This window comes from Pteropus medius, unplaced genomic scaffold, assembly GCF_902729225.1.
Source record: "Pteropus medius unplaced genomic scaffold, Ma_sr-lr_union100, whole genome shotgun sequence".
In the NCBI taxonomy this organism is placed as follows: domain Eukaryota; kingdom Metazoa; phylum Chordata; class Mammalia; order Chiroptera; family Pteropodidae; genus Pteropus; species Pteropus medius.
In genome coordinates this window covers 7,200,987-7,217,262 of record NW_024351730.1, presented here as the reverse complement: position 1 = coordinate 7,217,262, position 16,276 = coordinate 7,200,987, and the positions used below count along the sequence as shown (strand labels likewise).

At 33.7% G+C, this 16,276-nt stretch overlaps 1 protein-coding gene across 13 annotated transcripts in view; it reads left to right on the top strand.

The window, feature by feature from the left end:
• The window catches only part of FRYL (FRY like transcription coactivator), a 271,172-nt gene that overhangs the window by 72,209 nt on the left and 182,687 nt on the right, over positions 1-16,276 (top strand). The gene's annotated exons all lie outside the window — the stretch shown is intronic.

Genomic DNA, 16,276 nt, shown 5'->3' with positions numbered 1-16,276 from the left:
TGAGTAGTACCTTTTCTTTTTGCTACTTTAAAAGAAATCATATCTAAAAATAGCAGTAACAGGTTTTTGGAGGCTTCAAAACATTCTTTCCATATTCTGGGTTCAGTAGAATGTGTAATTATAAAGAAGAAACTTTATGTGTGTGTACTTTATATACTCTATAATTCCTTATTGTAAGGCTGAGGTGGTTTTTTCTGTTACTATCTCTTTTTTTTTTTTATCTATTTAGGTATTTGAGTACATTGGGTCAAGAACATCCTTTTAATTTTCTAGCAGTTGTAAGTTATGTATACATTTATGGAGATGGTAAGAGAGGTGTGTAATGCCAGCTCTTTTCATAGCATGGCAGTGTGTGCCTTTTCATATTCTAACATTTTTTTGAATCATAGATGCTAGTTAGCCAACATGTTTTTGATCATCTTTGAGATTTGCTCAACACATTTTGGGGGTAGGGGGAGAGAGGAGTAAAATTGAGCATAACAAATTGCTGAAATTAGAGACCTGTAAAATAAAATTATTGAAGTAGGCTCATTTTGAGTGTCAGTCAACAAATATTTACCAAATGCCTTCTATTTACACGCATTTTGAGTGTCAGTCAACAGATATTTACCAAATGCCTTCTATTTGGCATTATGAGGAAGTAAGTTACCAAATGGAAACCATGGTGTTAGATGAAGATGCAAGGCAGGGAGGTCGAGTGAAGAATGGTGTACGTTTTAGCTTTACTTCTAATCATTAATTGCATTGCGTTTTTGAGTACAAGTTAATTAACCTTAGTAGAACTGGTTTTCTCACCTATGAGATGATTGAATTAACTAAATGATTTATAGTTTCTTGGTGCTGTCACACACCTAACACTTTATGATTATAACGAACAAATTGATAGATTTTTGTTTTTTTCAAGGATACTTTTTCTTTCCTAACTTATCTGGTAGAGATATTTTTAGGCAATTTTCTCTGAATTGTGGAGTTAGAATAAGATCTTCACTATCAGAACGTTTTTCCATTAACCATTTTCTTTTGAACCATTTTCTCTTCACATTCTCATCCTTCTCTTTTGACCTCTAGAATTATCTTTCATTTGACTCAGACGTTTACTGTCTCTCATATCATATTAATGACTCTAATCATGCTTCCTTGACCTGTCTTGCATCCATCATTTTCACCTTAGTAATTTTCCAGGATCATTACATCTTAACCAGTGGTTCTAATCATGGGACCCTTTTAAAACATATAGATACCTTCTGAAATGAGTTAGGCAGGTAGCTAGAACCAATTAGTAAACCAGCATTAGTTGACATTAGTTGACTAGGACTGGAGCTCAAAATTCTGTGTGCTACTCACAGCCATCACTTCTTGCCTTAGATCTCATCACCACCTGGAGTACCTCCTATTCTGAGGTCTTGGAAAGTTTCTTGTCATGATCATAACCCTCTATCATGTCACACTTTTCGATTCTGTTCTTTGTCGTAGTTATGACTTGCAGTTTCTTGGCATTTTCTTGTTTTTCTAATCAAGTTAGTTATTTCTTAGCCTCATTATCTCTCTGTTGACCCAAACCCATGATCATTCTTGCAGCAGCATCTTACATTCTCTTGCCATTTTAAAATCCCGAGGAACCTGTTTTACCAAATCTCAAACCTGTAAATTTGTCATCTACATTCTTTTTGTTTAGTTCTAGCTGCTTGATGCAGTTGGAAAAGTAGTTTGAATCTACTCAGCAATCATTTACTCGATCTCTAAACTAGTTCTTTTCAGAGTTGGCTTTTTACTCTTCCTTCTGAAGACCACATGTCTTGTCACTGTCAGGTTGCCTTTTTAGGGCTATCTGGCATACTTCCTGATCTATTCTTTTGCTTTGGATTTTTTTCTTGTGTCCGAAGAAGAAGTCTTTTGTCTTATTTTAATTTTTTTATGGAAAATTTAAAGCAAATACAAAAGTAAATAGACTTGTATAATGAACTCCCTTGTGTTTATCACTCAGATTGAATAATTTTTAAGTCATGGCCAAATTGTCTATCTCTCACCAACTGCTCTCTCACTCCTGTATTATTTTAAAGGAAATCTTAGACATATAATTTCTTTGTATTTCAGTATGTATTCTTAAAGTATAAGGCCTTCTTAAAAAAAAAAAGTAACCATAATACCATTATCACCCTTAAAAAACCAGCAATTCCAATATAATCAAATATTCAGTTGGTGCTAAGTCTGATTCTCTCATACATTTTTAAAGCAGTTGACGGGATTGAAGCAGGATCTAGATAAGCCCTCCCCCCATTGCACTTGGTTGATTTTTCTCTTAAGGTTTCCCCCTTAACTACCTCCCCTTTTTGTTTTGAAAATTTGTTATGTAAATTAGGTTTTTGTCCTGTGGATATGAATACTTCTGTTACCATTAATCACTATGAGGTGATTAAACATACTCATCTTATGTTTCTTGTTAATTGGTAGTTGGATCTAGAGACTTGCTCGGATTCAGGTTGAGTCTTTTGGCAAGTCTGTGTCTTTGGCAAGTGTGTCTCTGGTGCAGACACGTCTGCTTGTCTCTGATTAGTTGCCATTTGTGCTCAGTGCTTGTAGATGAGAGGTTGGCAAACTTTCTCTATAAGGGAGCAAGTAGTGGTTATTTTAGGCTCTGTGGGCCATCTGGTCTCCTCTGCAGCAACTACTAAACTTTGCCCTTATTTGAGAAAGCAGCCTTAGACAAAATATAAATGAATGGGCATAGCTATATTTCAGTAAAACTTTATTTACAAAAATAGATGATAGACTCTCTGCTTTAGGTCTATTAAATCATTAGAGGGTGCAAGATAGTGATATTTTAATACTGTAACTTTACTGTTCTTATATGAGGGGGAATGTTCTATAAAGAGAAACTGTTCCTTATTGTCTTGTGGTACAGTTTGTATGGTCATACACCACATAACAATGTTTTGGTCAACGAAGGACCACATATATGACAGTGGCCCTATAAGATTATGATGGAGCTGAAATATTCCTATCGCTTAGTGATGATGTAAATGTTAAAACATCGTAGTGCAACACGTTACTCATGTGTTTATGGTGCTAGTTGTATAGCACACAGATAGTGTACAGTACGTAATATTTGTTAACGAATAACTATGTTACTGGTCTATGTATTTACTATACTTTTTTCATTTTAGAATGTACTCTCTTCTTATAATAAAAAGTGTGCCGTAAAACAGTATGCTTTGTTACGCCGGCAGCAGCCTCGTACATCACTTGATCGCATCATTTTCTCTTGCTCTTGATTTAATTTCATGTTATTTTGTGTAGAACATGCTGTACAGGCTTGTAGCCTAGGAACAGTAGGCTACACCATAGAGCCTAGGTGTGTAATGGGCTATACCATCTAGCTTTGTGTGAGTACACTCTGCTGTGTTCACGCAGTGATGAAATCGCCTAACGATGCATTTCTCAGAATGTATCCCTGTCATTAAGCAGCACGTGACTATATTGTAGGAGAGGTTGGATAAAAGCTTGATAGTTTCCCTTGACTTACCAATTTTAAAAAATGAGTTGGTTATATTAGCCTTCTCCAGCACTGACCAATTACAGTCTTCCTTTCTTCCTTGGACTTACTAACTTTTATATTTAAACAATTTAGATTAAAAAAAAATTTGTTAGAGTCATTAACCTTATTAATGCTTAAATTATTTAATCTTTGGCCAGTGGGGAGCCTTTTCAAGTTGCTTGCTGAGCTATTTTAACATCACTCTAGTAGTTTGTGATAGCTTCTTTATCTGGTAAGACAAAAAGTTCCAGGCTCATCACATACCTTTCCTCCCCACCCCTGGTATCAGCAATTTCTTTATGGAGCCCTGATTTCTTTATTGGGAATGGAATTTCAAGACTACAATCTGGGTTTTAGGGTTCTCATTGCTAATGGATTGATCACTGTTTCTAGGCCTTTCCGCTAGTCAGAACTAGGAAAAAAGTTTTTTAAAGATGAACCTCATGAGTTCATACTGATACATCTAATTCAGGTTTCAGCACTATAGGATTTTAATTTACTCTTTTTAAATTTACATTGGTATCTTTCTCTCAGCTGAGAATCCTGGATCTCGGTGACACCAGGAATAATACAATTAGAACATTACATAATTACTTATTTATAGAACCCCCTTATACACACAACAGTCTCAGAATATCAAAACCAATGTTAAAATTTTGTGTGTCTGCCTTCTTTTGCTCAATATTATGTCTGTGAGATTTACCCAAGTTGTATTTAATACTAGTTTGTTTTTTTCATTGCCTTATAGTATTCCATTGTTTGAAATACCACAGTTTTTTATCTATTCTCCAGTTGATGGATATTTGAGTTGCTTCTAGTTGAGATGTTTATAGATAAACTTGCGAGGAATACTCTTGTATATATCTTGTGGCGGAAACATACACTTTTTTCTCTTGGATATATAGATGCTCCTTGACTTACAATGGGTTACGTCCTGATAAACCTATAGTAAGTTGAAAATGCATTTAATACACCTAACCTACTGAACATCATAGCTTAGCCTACCTTAAATATGCTCAGAACACAGCATCCAAAAAACACAGGACGTCTGTGATCACGTCCCTGACTGGGAGCTGCAGCTTTCTGTGGCTGCCCAGCATCATGAGGGAGATCAAACTGCATTTTGCTAGCCTGGGAAAAGATCAAAATTAAAAAATTAGAAATGCAGTTTCTACTGGATGCACATAATTTTGTACTATTGTAAAACTGAAAAATCGTAAGTCAAACCATCATAAATTGGGGACCATCTGTCTACCCAGCAATGGAATTTGCTGTTCTTCCCCTAGGAATGTTTAGTGAAAGTATTGTATATTAATAATCTATCACTGTGTAACAAATCACCCCCAAATTTAGTGTCAATTTTTGTAGTGTGCAGCTTAGCCGGGTGCCTTTAGCTCAGAGTCTCTCATAAAACTGCAAGCTAGATGTCAGCTGAGGCCACAGTCATCCCAAGGCTCAATTAAAGAGGCCAGAAAGGATTCTTCTGGGGGGCTTTCGAGTGTACTCATGCGATTAGTGGCAGGTCTCAGTTCCTTTCCGGCTGTTTTTTGAACCAGAGACCAGTTCCTTGGGGTCTCTCCATAGGGCAGCTGGTTGTTAGTTCAGAGCAAGAGAGAAAGGATATCCAAGGTGGAAGCCATGGCCTTTTCATAACCTGTTCTTAGAGTGACAGCCCATCACATATGCTGCATTCCTTTAAAAAAATTATTGTGGTAAAATATATATAACATAAAATTGATCATTGTAACCATTTTTAAATAGTTACAGTTCTTTGGCATTGAGTACATTCACATTTTTGTGTAGTCATCACTACCATCCATCTCCAGATCTTTTTTCATCTTTCCAAACCAAAACTCTGTACCATTAAACAATAACTCCCCATTTCCCTCTTTCCCCAGCCCCTGGCAAACACCATTGTACTTTCTGTCTCCATGAATTTGACTACTCTAGGTACTTCATAAGTGGAATCATACAGTATTTGTCCTTTTGTGACTGGCTTATTTCACTCAGCATGTTTTCAAGATCCATCCATGTTGTAGCATGTGTCAGAATTCTATTCCTTTTTTAAAGCTGAATAATATTGCATGTATACACCACATTTTGTGTATCTGTTGATAGACATTATTTATTGATGGACATTTGTTTCCTCCTTTTTGGCTATTGTGAGTAATGCTGCTATGAACGTTGATGTTCTGCATTCTGTTTTTAGAAGCAAGTCTCTAAATCTAGTCCATACATAAGAGGAGGTAATCGGCTAAGGATGTCAATACCAGGAGGTAGGGGATCAGTGGACCTCTCATAGGCTGCCTACCACACCGTTTAAGTCAGTTTTACTAAATGTTCTTTGTATAATTATGCCACCAACTGGATATACATTTAAGTTCATTTATTTTATTTTTTATATTTAATAATTGTTCTGAAGTGCAATTTTGTTTTATAATCATGGATAATAGGTTCATGGTTCCAAAGCCAAATCAACAAAACAAGGTCGAGTTAAAGGGGTATAAGTTCTGTTTTCTATGTCCTTTTTTCTCCTCCTTCTAAGTAATTGTGCTCTAAAAACTTCAGTTTACTCTTTCATTTTGTTATTTTTTAATGTAAGCACACTATATATTCATATCCGTCCTTTCTTATGTAAATACTGTATACTTTGCCTTTTTTTACTTGATATATCCTGGCGATCACTCCTTAGTAGTACATTACTTAACTCCTTTTTTTATAGGTACATATTACCCCATTGTGTGAACAAATAAACCATAGTTTATTTAACCACTTCTCAATTGATGGGCATTTGGATTGTTTCTGGTTTTTTCGTAAGTAGTACTGTAGTGAGTAGCCTTGTGCGTATAAATGTCTTTTTATATTTTGCCAGTGTAATTTGGGGCACATTCCTAGATGTGGAATTGCAAGGTCAAAGGGTAAATGAGTAAGCAGTTTTACTAGATATTGTGGCATTTATCTTCATGAGAATTTTATCTCTTTGTGTTCTCATCAGTAAAGTATGAGGGCATCTATTTGTACATAACTTCAGCAGAACATGTTGTTAAACTTGTTTTTTTTTTTTGCCAAATGGAATTTCATTGTAGTGTTAATTTCCATCTCTCATTATGAGTGAGATTGGATACCTTTTTTTAACTTTTAAAATTTCTTTTTTTATAGATATTTCAGAACCATTTAAATCAATAATGATTTATTTTATTTTTTAGATAACATTATGTTGAGGAACACATTTGGCTGAATATCTTTTTATATGGTTAAGAGGCATCTGTATTTCTTTTTCCATTAACTTCATTTCTTTAGCCTTCTTTTCTCTAGGTTTGTTGATATTTTCTATTTTATAAGCTCTTTACATATTAAGAATATCAACATTTTGTTTGTTTCCTCTTCCTGTCAGTTAAATAGAAGTATTTTCTAATCTGCCTTTAGTAATTACAGATCTGTTCATATCACTTCTTTTCTCAAAAACTTATGGTGGTTCCCTGTGATGGTTAATGTTATGTGTCAACTTGACTAGGCTACGGGATTCCCACAGAGCTGGTAAAACATTATTTGTGGTTATGTCAGTGAGGGCGCTAGTAGAAGAGGTGAACATTTGGATTAGTAGACTAAGTAAAGAAGGTCCGCTCTCACCACTGTGAGTGGGCATCATCTAATCCACTCAGGCTCCAAATAGAACAGAAAGGCAGAGGAAGGGCAAATTTGCTCTGTGCATGACTTGGGACTTCCATCTTCTCCTACCCTCAGACATTTGAGCTCCTAGCTTCTGGCCTTTGGACTCCGGGACTTACACCAGCAGTTACCACCACCTCCTCTCCCTGCCTGGCCCTTGGCCTCAGACTGAGAGTTATACCACTGGCTCCCCTGGTTCTTAGGTCTTCAGACTCCTGCTGAATTATAGCACTGGCTTTTATGGTTCTCCAGCTTGCAGATGGTGTATCATAGGACTTCTCAAGAAATCTTGGTAGCCAATTCCTATAATAAATCTCCTTTTATGTATCTCTGCATATCCTATTGGTTTAGTTTTTTCTGTAGTCTCTGAATCCTGACTAATATACTCCCTTATTGTGGAAAAATGAAAGCCTACCCGAAATTGAAGACGTTGTCATTTTCTCTTCTCTTTTGAGACTGCTATCCTTTAGGCCGCTAGACTTGATACTTTTCTTCCTCTTTTCTTTAGCTCATCTTAATCTTCTGTCATGACATCTCTGCCTCCAGAACCTTATCTCCCCTCCTATTTTTTTTTCCCTGAAGGCTCTGCTCAAATCTTAATTATTTCTCTAATCCTTATTGTTCTTAAATCCTCTCAGGCAGGTTGATTTTTGACCCACATACCCTATTTTCTTTTGTTGATATGTCAGTTCTAAGAGTCTTCATAGTCTATGGTTGTATTAGAAGTACTCATGTATTTGTTTGGAGTGCAACCGATAAGAACTCAATAGATATTTGTCGAATGTATGAAATTAGGGAGCATTCCATGTGGTAGATCACTCGTTGACATCTCTTGTAAAAGAGGCAAGTTTCAAGTCCAATTTTACAAATACTTTGTATTGAACCTTTAAGGAGTGACCTCATTTAGAGATAGGGAAATCTTGCCTTTTGAAAGAGTCTTTACAGTTCAATGAACATTGAATAATACTTATACTCTCTATAATAGTTTGACAAAAATATGTTTATATGGCAATATTAGAGAGTTCCACTTCAAGGGAGGTAATAGCATATTTAGAGCATTAAATATTAGATTATTATGGTGGTGGAAAATGGCCAGTAAAATCATGAATATGTAGCATATGTAAATGTACTTCTGCTTTACCTGAAGTATCTTGTAGACTAACTGTTCACTTGGCTAACTTGTTACCACATATCTTGCTAGGTTAGTCTGTATTTTGTAGTCTACTAATTTGTAGTAATCTGCATACTGACAAAGATCAATATATTTGATTCTCATATGTCATTTTGTTCGTATATCAGGGTCAGCCAACATGTGTTTGTTCGTTTCTTGTGATGAGAAGGGTATTATCACTTACTGCCTATAAACTTGCAAAATGATATTATATACTCCATCTTTTTTATTCTTAACAGGTTTTCTTATCTCCCTCTCTTATTCCTCCCTTCATCCCTCTCTTCTTATAAATGAGGTGAAATCTCTAAGTTAATATAGCTTAGTATTGTGTAATTGTACTACATACCTTATGCCGCCTTCTCATATGAGGTCATTTCTCTGAAATTATAATGGAAATGGGGTTTATACAGATTTGTTTTACATGTGACTTTTCAGATATTAATCTTTTAGTCTCTTTGGACTGCTTCTTGGATTAAATGACTATTTTTGTCTTATACATATTGATGCAATAAAAGGGTTGAGAAAGCATAATAATTTTGGTTCCACACTGACTGGGATTTATTTTTGTTATTGGAAATATAGTAGGGACTAAACCTTTTAAACTTATTTATAAAAGTAAATTTCACAAAGTCACATCTCAACTTTTTGGTTTTTTTCAGCAATATTAACTAATGAGAGAGATTTTGGTTATATTAAATGAGATTAAATTAGGACTTTAAGTTAGTTTCTGGAATATGATTTTTTAAAAAAATTACTTTGAAACATTAACTAGGACAGGAGCTTATAGATAAGAATCAAATTATTTGGTACTGTGATCTTAAATCAAAATGCATTTAGTTTGGAGTGATGAAAGTTTTTATTTTTAAAACTGAGAATCTGTAAAACAAAAAATGTTTCATGTGTCTTATGGTTTGGCAGGTTTATGAAAGTCTTAAAAGATAAAATTGTCATGAGTAAAATATCGCATTCCACATAGGATTTATGTAACTAGCAGTGAGGGTGAAAAAACCTGAAGTGAGAGAAATGACTCAGTTCTGCACTTTGCACTTTCCACATGTTATTTCCTCTCTCATTTCAAATCCTACATGAGTATATTACATCTCCAAGTATAATCACATCATTAATTCAGAAACCTGATGTGTTAAATGATAAGCATTTATTGTTTTGTAATAACTACATTAGTACCGAACTTTCAACAACACTTTCCTTTTAGTACAGTGAGGGGGATGGTCCTAGAGCTGGATGAGTCACACCACACTACAGATTCTTTAAGGCCGGAGCTTATGTCTTATTCATTGTTTGTGTCCTTCACTACCTAGCTAGATATATAGTTGGGCTTAGTACGGTAGAATTTTGTCTGTTCTTATTACTGTACCTGGTGTTAGGTTTCTAGAAAGACTAATTTTTTTTCCTTTTTGCTTTATTCTGATAAATCTTCCAGTTAGTCTTTACATGTAGCCTTATTATGATTTGAATGTTTATTAAAATTTTTAACAAGAAGAGGAGCATAACCTAAATTGCTAAGTTGGTCCAGAGACAACATTCAAAAGGGATTATTCCAATGACCCTGAGCTCCACTAAACTAAGCCAGAGACTGAGTATTCTTTCAACATAGAGCAGAAATAAACAAAAAGAGGCATGCAGGGACCAGGGACACTGGAGAAAAAGGATGATTTTAAGTGGAGTGAAGGGAAGGTTCATTTTAAATCAAAGTTATGGCAATTAATAACTTGTATACTTTGTCAGGTTTTCCCTATAATGTAGAAACTGTCGACACAGAATTTTGCAGCTGATTGAATTATCACTGTGTTTAAACTGAGCATCCATCTTTGGGAAACATTTTAGGTTAAAGAATGCTGGCTGACTATAAAAATGTTTTTGCTTCTTGTTGGGTAGCCTAATATTTAAGTTACCAGACGGGATTGTTGAGAATCTCAGCATTTGAATTCTCAAAGGCAAGTAGCATTAATCATCTCATTGCCTATCCTTAGATGCTCCATAAAAGACCATGTTTCTAACTCAAACAAAAAATGTGTGTATATATTACTATCACTCCCACTCTTCCAACTGAATCAGTGGAAATCATCTAATACGCATTAATGACTCTTGCATTTTAAGCAATTTATTACTAAGGAATGTTATATAACCTTGCTAAGTCTTTTCTGGATGATTATAGAAGAAAAACTTAATGATGTTATTTCTCAGTTTTTTTTTAATCATTATTATAAATGACTTCATAAATTATTTACCAATAAAACTTGTTACCAAATTTTGTCAATGAAAAAAAAAAGAATTCTGGCCGAAATGGGAATGTCATTCTCTTTTATAAAGTTATTCTTCGACTTTTAAAATAATAGTAAGACATTAATGGAAGATGCTTGAATTTAAATAAGCATCTCTGTGATGCTTATTTAAATTTGTTGGTTATAATATGATTTCTTTTCCCACCTATTTTTTACTTTTGATAAGGCAAATTTATTCTTTCTTCATGAAATATTTGAGATAAACTCTGTGTTAATTATGCTTAATTATCTTTATTTGGGACTTCTCTAGCTTTTGTTCTGAGGTTCAGAATGAATAAAAAGACATTGAAATCATCATAATTGCATTTTAATTTAAGAACTTTATCTCATAAAACTCCATATAACAGCTTATTCTTTTAAAATATGAAAATCCAGATGTGCAGTATTTATCAGCTCATTTACTACTTTGTCACTTTCCACAGCTGCAATGTTGAACATTTACAGAAATTATGGGTTTATTTGGGGTAAAATGAAGTTAATGTGTGTAAAGCACCTCACCTAGTTTCTCACACATAGTAGGCACTCAGTAATTAGTGGTCGTTACTGTTATTATTATTGGGTACTTAATTAATTTTGCTTTCTAGAGTGCCATTTTTAGGGTGCAGTGAACCCATTCTGAATTCTGCCCTCCTATGCTTGTAATTTATTTAGACTGACTTAGTGACTGTGAAGAATAAAGCTTATTGGTGGAGTGGGGTGGAGCTTTTTGACTTTTGTGTATAAATCCTTTTAGAGTTACTGGATGTCCTGGAATGTGAAGGATTAAGCTTTGTGACATGCTCTATATGGTCATCAATAGAGAATGAACAGATTTGGAATGTTGTTTTGTTACTAACTTTGAAATGTGTTATTTCCCATACAGAGGATGTTGATCTGAATAAATTGCTTCTTATTCTTTATAAATTTCTAGAGTGAGAGGAACTCTCAGTCAACAGTAAACCTTACCCAACACAATACTTTCTTTCATAAACGTGGAGAGGAGGCAATCCCCAGACAACTATTTCTGAGATAAAGCCAGGTGCTATTGTGTAAGTAGGAGGGTATGTGATAGCACCCAACTTTGGACCTTGTCACATTTGGGCTTGGAGGCCTACCATGAGATGGTCATGTTTATTAAGCTTTAATATATTATTTAAACACTTCTATCAATAGCTAGCCAGCTCCTCAAAGAGAGGCAAAAAGCCATTCATGTAATTGTAGATTGTTGTCCAGTTAAATCCTCTGGCAACTGAGGCTGTGAGTACCACTTCCTCGGTGAAATCTTTTCTGTCCCCTCCTCCACTTAAATTGATGACTGTCCCCCTTTTTCCTGATCGTAACTTGAACATAACTTCTCTCAAAGCACCTAAAACATGACATTGCATGTGTCTCTGTTTCAGCTGGTCTGTAAGCCTCCTGGATGGTGGCAGTTGTTTGTGTCTGTGTAAGTGTCAACCAAGTACAGATTCTGGGAGCTCAGGGTTGACCTTCAGTCAGTGTTAAATGCAGTCGTTTGTGGATACTCCTCAACATTAACTGGCCCAATTACATTGTTTGCTGTTATCTCTAACAATTCTTTAATGCAAAGCCTCTAGAGAGCCTAGTCCCATCCTGTATCCTATGCCACCTCCATCATTCTCATCCTCATTTCTTTTTCTGTCACCAATGAGAATTCTCTGTTTCCTTTCTTTCTATCAAAGAACAGTTGAAGTCCTTTTCCATGAAACTTTTTAAAGGTATATTTAATTTTATTTAGTAGGAATTAAAATTTAGAAATCCAAGAAAAGGTGAGAAATGTTAGCCAGAACTGGAAGTTTGGAATTGGCTCATTAAAATACGTTATTCTTTTAAGTAACAAAAACATACATGTAAACATTTCATAATTTAAAAATCAAATTATATTAACTTTGGTAAAATCTAGATTTTTTTTTCCCGCAAATAATTCAAAACCTCAAAGTAATGGGGATTGTACATAAAGCTTATGGAAAGTGAGAGTTGTGTTTTAATTTTCAGATTGTTATGAGAAAGGTATCTTTTATTGCATGATATGGCATTTTATGACATATTAAAGGTATAACGATTGACCTTCATTGTCTTTTTTATATAGTTTTATTATGACTTAAAATTGGGAGTCTTTTACGCAGACTCCTTTATCTCACCTCCCCCCCCCCACTTCAATCAAACCATAATAGTTTATTGAAAGTTAATGTGTATAGGAAAAACTTGATGTCGCTGATTTTTTTTTTTTTTTTTTTTTTTTAAGAAAACTATCCCTCTAAAGACAAAAGCAGAGGAGGCCTTTTGAGCCAAAAACTGGTGAACTTTAGAGTACTATAAATCATGGTTGAGTTATAAAAGTTTTATATTGTCCAGTCCTCCACCGTTATTTTTCTTTTGTGCTGGGCCTGCATTTTGCTTATTTCTTTGATCATCGATAATGATATCATTAAGCAGGCAGGGGAAAAAAAGGTATTTATAATGAAACTAAAAGGAATTTAATTTGATTCTGAGTTTTAGAATAATTTTACAGTGAATTATTTTTAATACCTTTTATAGATAAAGTAACAAGAATAATATTTGTTTTGTTATATATTATATATATGCACATACATACACATATGTTACATATGTTTTAACATTTTTATGCTAATGAATTTTCAAATAATGTACAGTAGCGTTGATTTTTATATTTGCTAGTGGAAAACATTTAAATGACAGATACCTTTACATTTATGCTTAGTTTGCATATTAGTTGAGTTTAAGCTTTAGTGCTTTATTATTTTTATGAAAGCCGGTTTTCTAGGCATTGTGGTAGATGTTACTATGAATTTTTCACCCTTCAGGGACTCATTGTCCTAGAGCCAACTCTTAGGACCACAGAATTTTAGAACAGGAAGAAATTTAAGATATTATTTTCTCTTTGTGTGTGTGTGTGTGTGTGTGTATGTTTAAGGGGCAGTCCTCTGATTCCTACCTGTTTCATTGTCTCCTGTCACCTGATTCCTATCCTCCCAGACATATAATACTGTCATTTTCTGTGCAAGGTAAAGAGGAATTTAAGCAGTTATGTGATTACGTGGCATGAAATGTATATTTCCATCTCCTTTGTGTGGTAAGCAGGAAGAGATAAAGCCATTTTTTTTTTCAGGCCAATTATTTAGTCCAGGGATTTAAAACTGTGAAGTCAAGAAATCATTTTAGTGGGTACTGACTGGAATATAAAACTTTTTTGAAAAAAAAAAAATAGTTTGGAGACGATCAAAATGTATTGCAGATTATGTCACATGTATCATGTAGGTGTGTATATATGTTATGTTGTTATATAAAATGTGTTATAAGTACATTTACATAACTTTTTTTTTTTTTTTTACTGCAGTGAAGAGTTTGGAAAACATGTCTCTAATCTGCCCATTTTGCCCTTGTTTTCAGTTTGGGGAGCAGCCATTGATGTCCTTATCTCTAGATGCGTTACTTATTCTTTTTGCTGTGCTCTCTCATTGTCATGATCTGACTCCACGGTAAAGTGTTTTCTACACAGGTAGAAATATACAAGGCGATATTTTCCCATAATCTATCTTAATAAAAGATGTACAGAGAAATAGTTTTTTCATTACACTAGTCTTGCTTGCCTGCCTCTTGGGTACAAATAAACACTTTGGCAGATCTAACTGTTAATCTGTAAGTATTGTTTATGATGTGCCTAACTTGGTACCAAAATGTGATTTAAGCACCAAGAGAATTTGGATTATTTAATACTAGTACATAATAAAACTACTTATCAAATATTCATGTGGGCACATACAGAGGCATAATTGTATTCTTATAGTGCACAATATAAATACTGATATTGTTTTGGAGAGTCAGCAGGGTATGATGAAGCCATGGTTTGGAAAAAGGCATTGTAGTATGTTTTTATCTGTGGGAATTACTGGCAAGTGTAATTGAGAGATTCTAAATACCGTAGTTGTTTACTTCACTTTTGAATTTGGTTTACATGTTTTTGGTCTTGTTCTTTATTTATTTTTTAACTAATCATCGAGTTATTGTTCTGTAAGACCTATAGTAGAAGCTAAACCGTAATTGTTTTATCTATTTTAATAATTATAACTTCTTTTAAAGATTTAAAACAATTTCCTCTTACTAAGGATAGTTTAAAAAGTATTTAAAGAAAGAGAATAGTGAAATGAATGTTCATGTGCCCATTCCTCAGCTTCAGCATTTATCAATTCTTTGTTACCTCTATCCACTTTCTTTCTCTAATTCGCAATTATTTTGATGAAATTTCTTTGTCATAAAACATGATCTGTAAATATTTCAGGATATATTTTTGAAAGACAAAGACTTCCATCTCTAGACATATAGAGTGGAATCTTACGAACGTTTTTGAGGAATGCGCTGAAGTAATGGATACTGAAATTGTGTTTGGATGTTAGAGTGATAAAGGAAAAATGAGATCCTCTAAATGGAATAGATGGAAAAAGAGAAATACCTGATAAGCAGTTGTACCAAACAAACAATGGAAAGGTTACAATGAAAAAGTCAATTAATAATTTTTATGTACCCATGGCTAAAAGGGAGACATTGACATTTTTCAACACCTAGTATGTGTCTATGTTCCATCCAGGTCAGTAGAGGAGTAAAACCATGTGTATTTTATACCATATGAGGTAGAAATTCTGTTTCTTGAGGGGGAAAAAAATCAAAGATGTATACTAACACTGCCAATCAAGATATTCACTGCAATATTTATAAGCAGTGAAAAATTAAACCTAATGTTTAATAATGATGGAATGATTAAATAAGACATAATAAAATTTTAAAATATTGTAATATTTTGTGACCACTAGAGATGATACAATATACTAATTTTATAGAATGTTTAATGCATGTTAAAATACCTGAAAGAAATTAACACAGATATTAACATGAATTAATAGTGGCTATCTGTAGGTTTTGAATTATGAGTGGTATTTATTTTTTCATTCCTGTTTTTTGAAAGTGTTGCAGATTTGTCTTATCTGTATGTGCTAATATATAAGTTAATAAATAATAAACATTTATTGAGTACTTACTATGTGTCAAGCACTATTTAAGCTCGTTTCATCCTTATACTGAATTGTCATACTAGCCCTAAGAGGTTTTATTATATTACCCTTATTTTATAGATGAAGAAATGGAGGCATAGAGAGATTGAGTACTTTGATAATTTGAGTCTCTTCTTCTAAGTTTATTCTTTGCTTCTAAATGTAGTTTTACCTCCAATAATTGGAAACATACTATAAATATTATTTTGTTTTTCTACTATTTACTTAAAAATATATGGTGAATATTGTGACATTAGTAAAAATATTTTTTAATTGATGGAATTAAATTAATTAATTTAATTTAAAATTTTTTAATTTTATCTGAATATACTATGATTTTTTGAACTGGTCATTTGTTTATGTTATGTGCCTCCCTGCAGCATTTTGCTCATAGGAATAATGGTACAATGAACACTTTGTAACCAATGTAAATAAATCCAAGTGTGCATTCTCAGTTATCTCTCTAGAAAAAGCTCATAGAAATGGAATTATCGGGTCAAAGAACATAAACATTTTAAAGGCTTTTGATACAAGT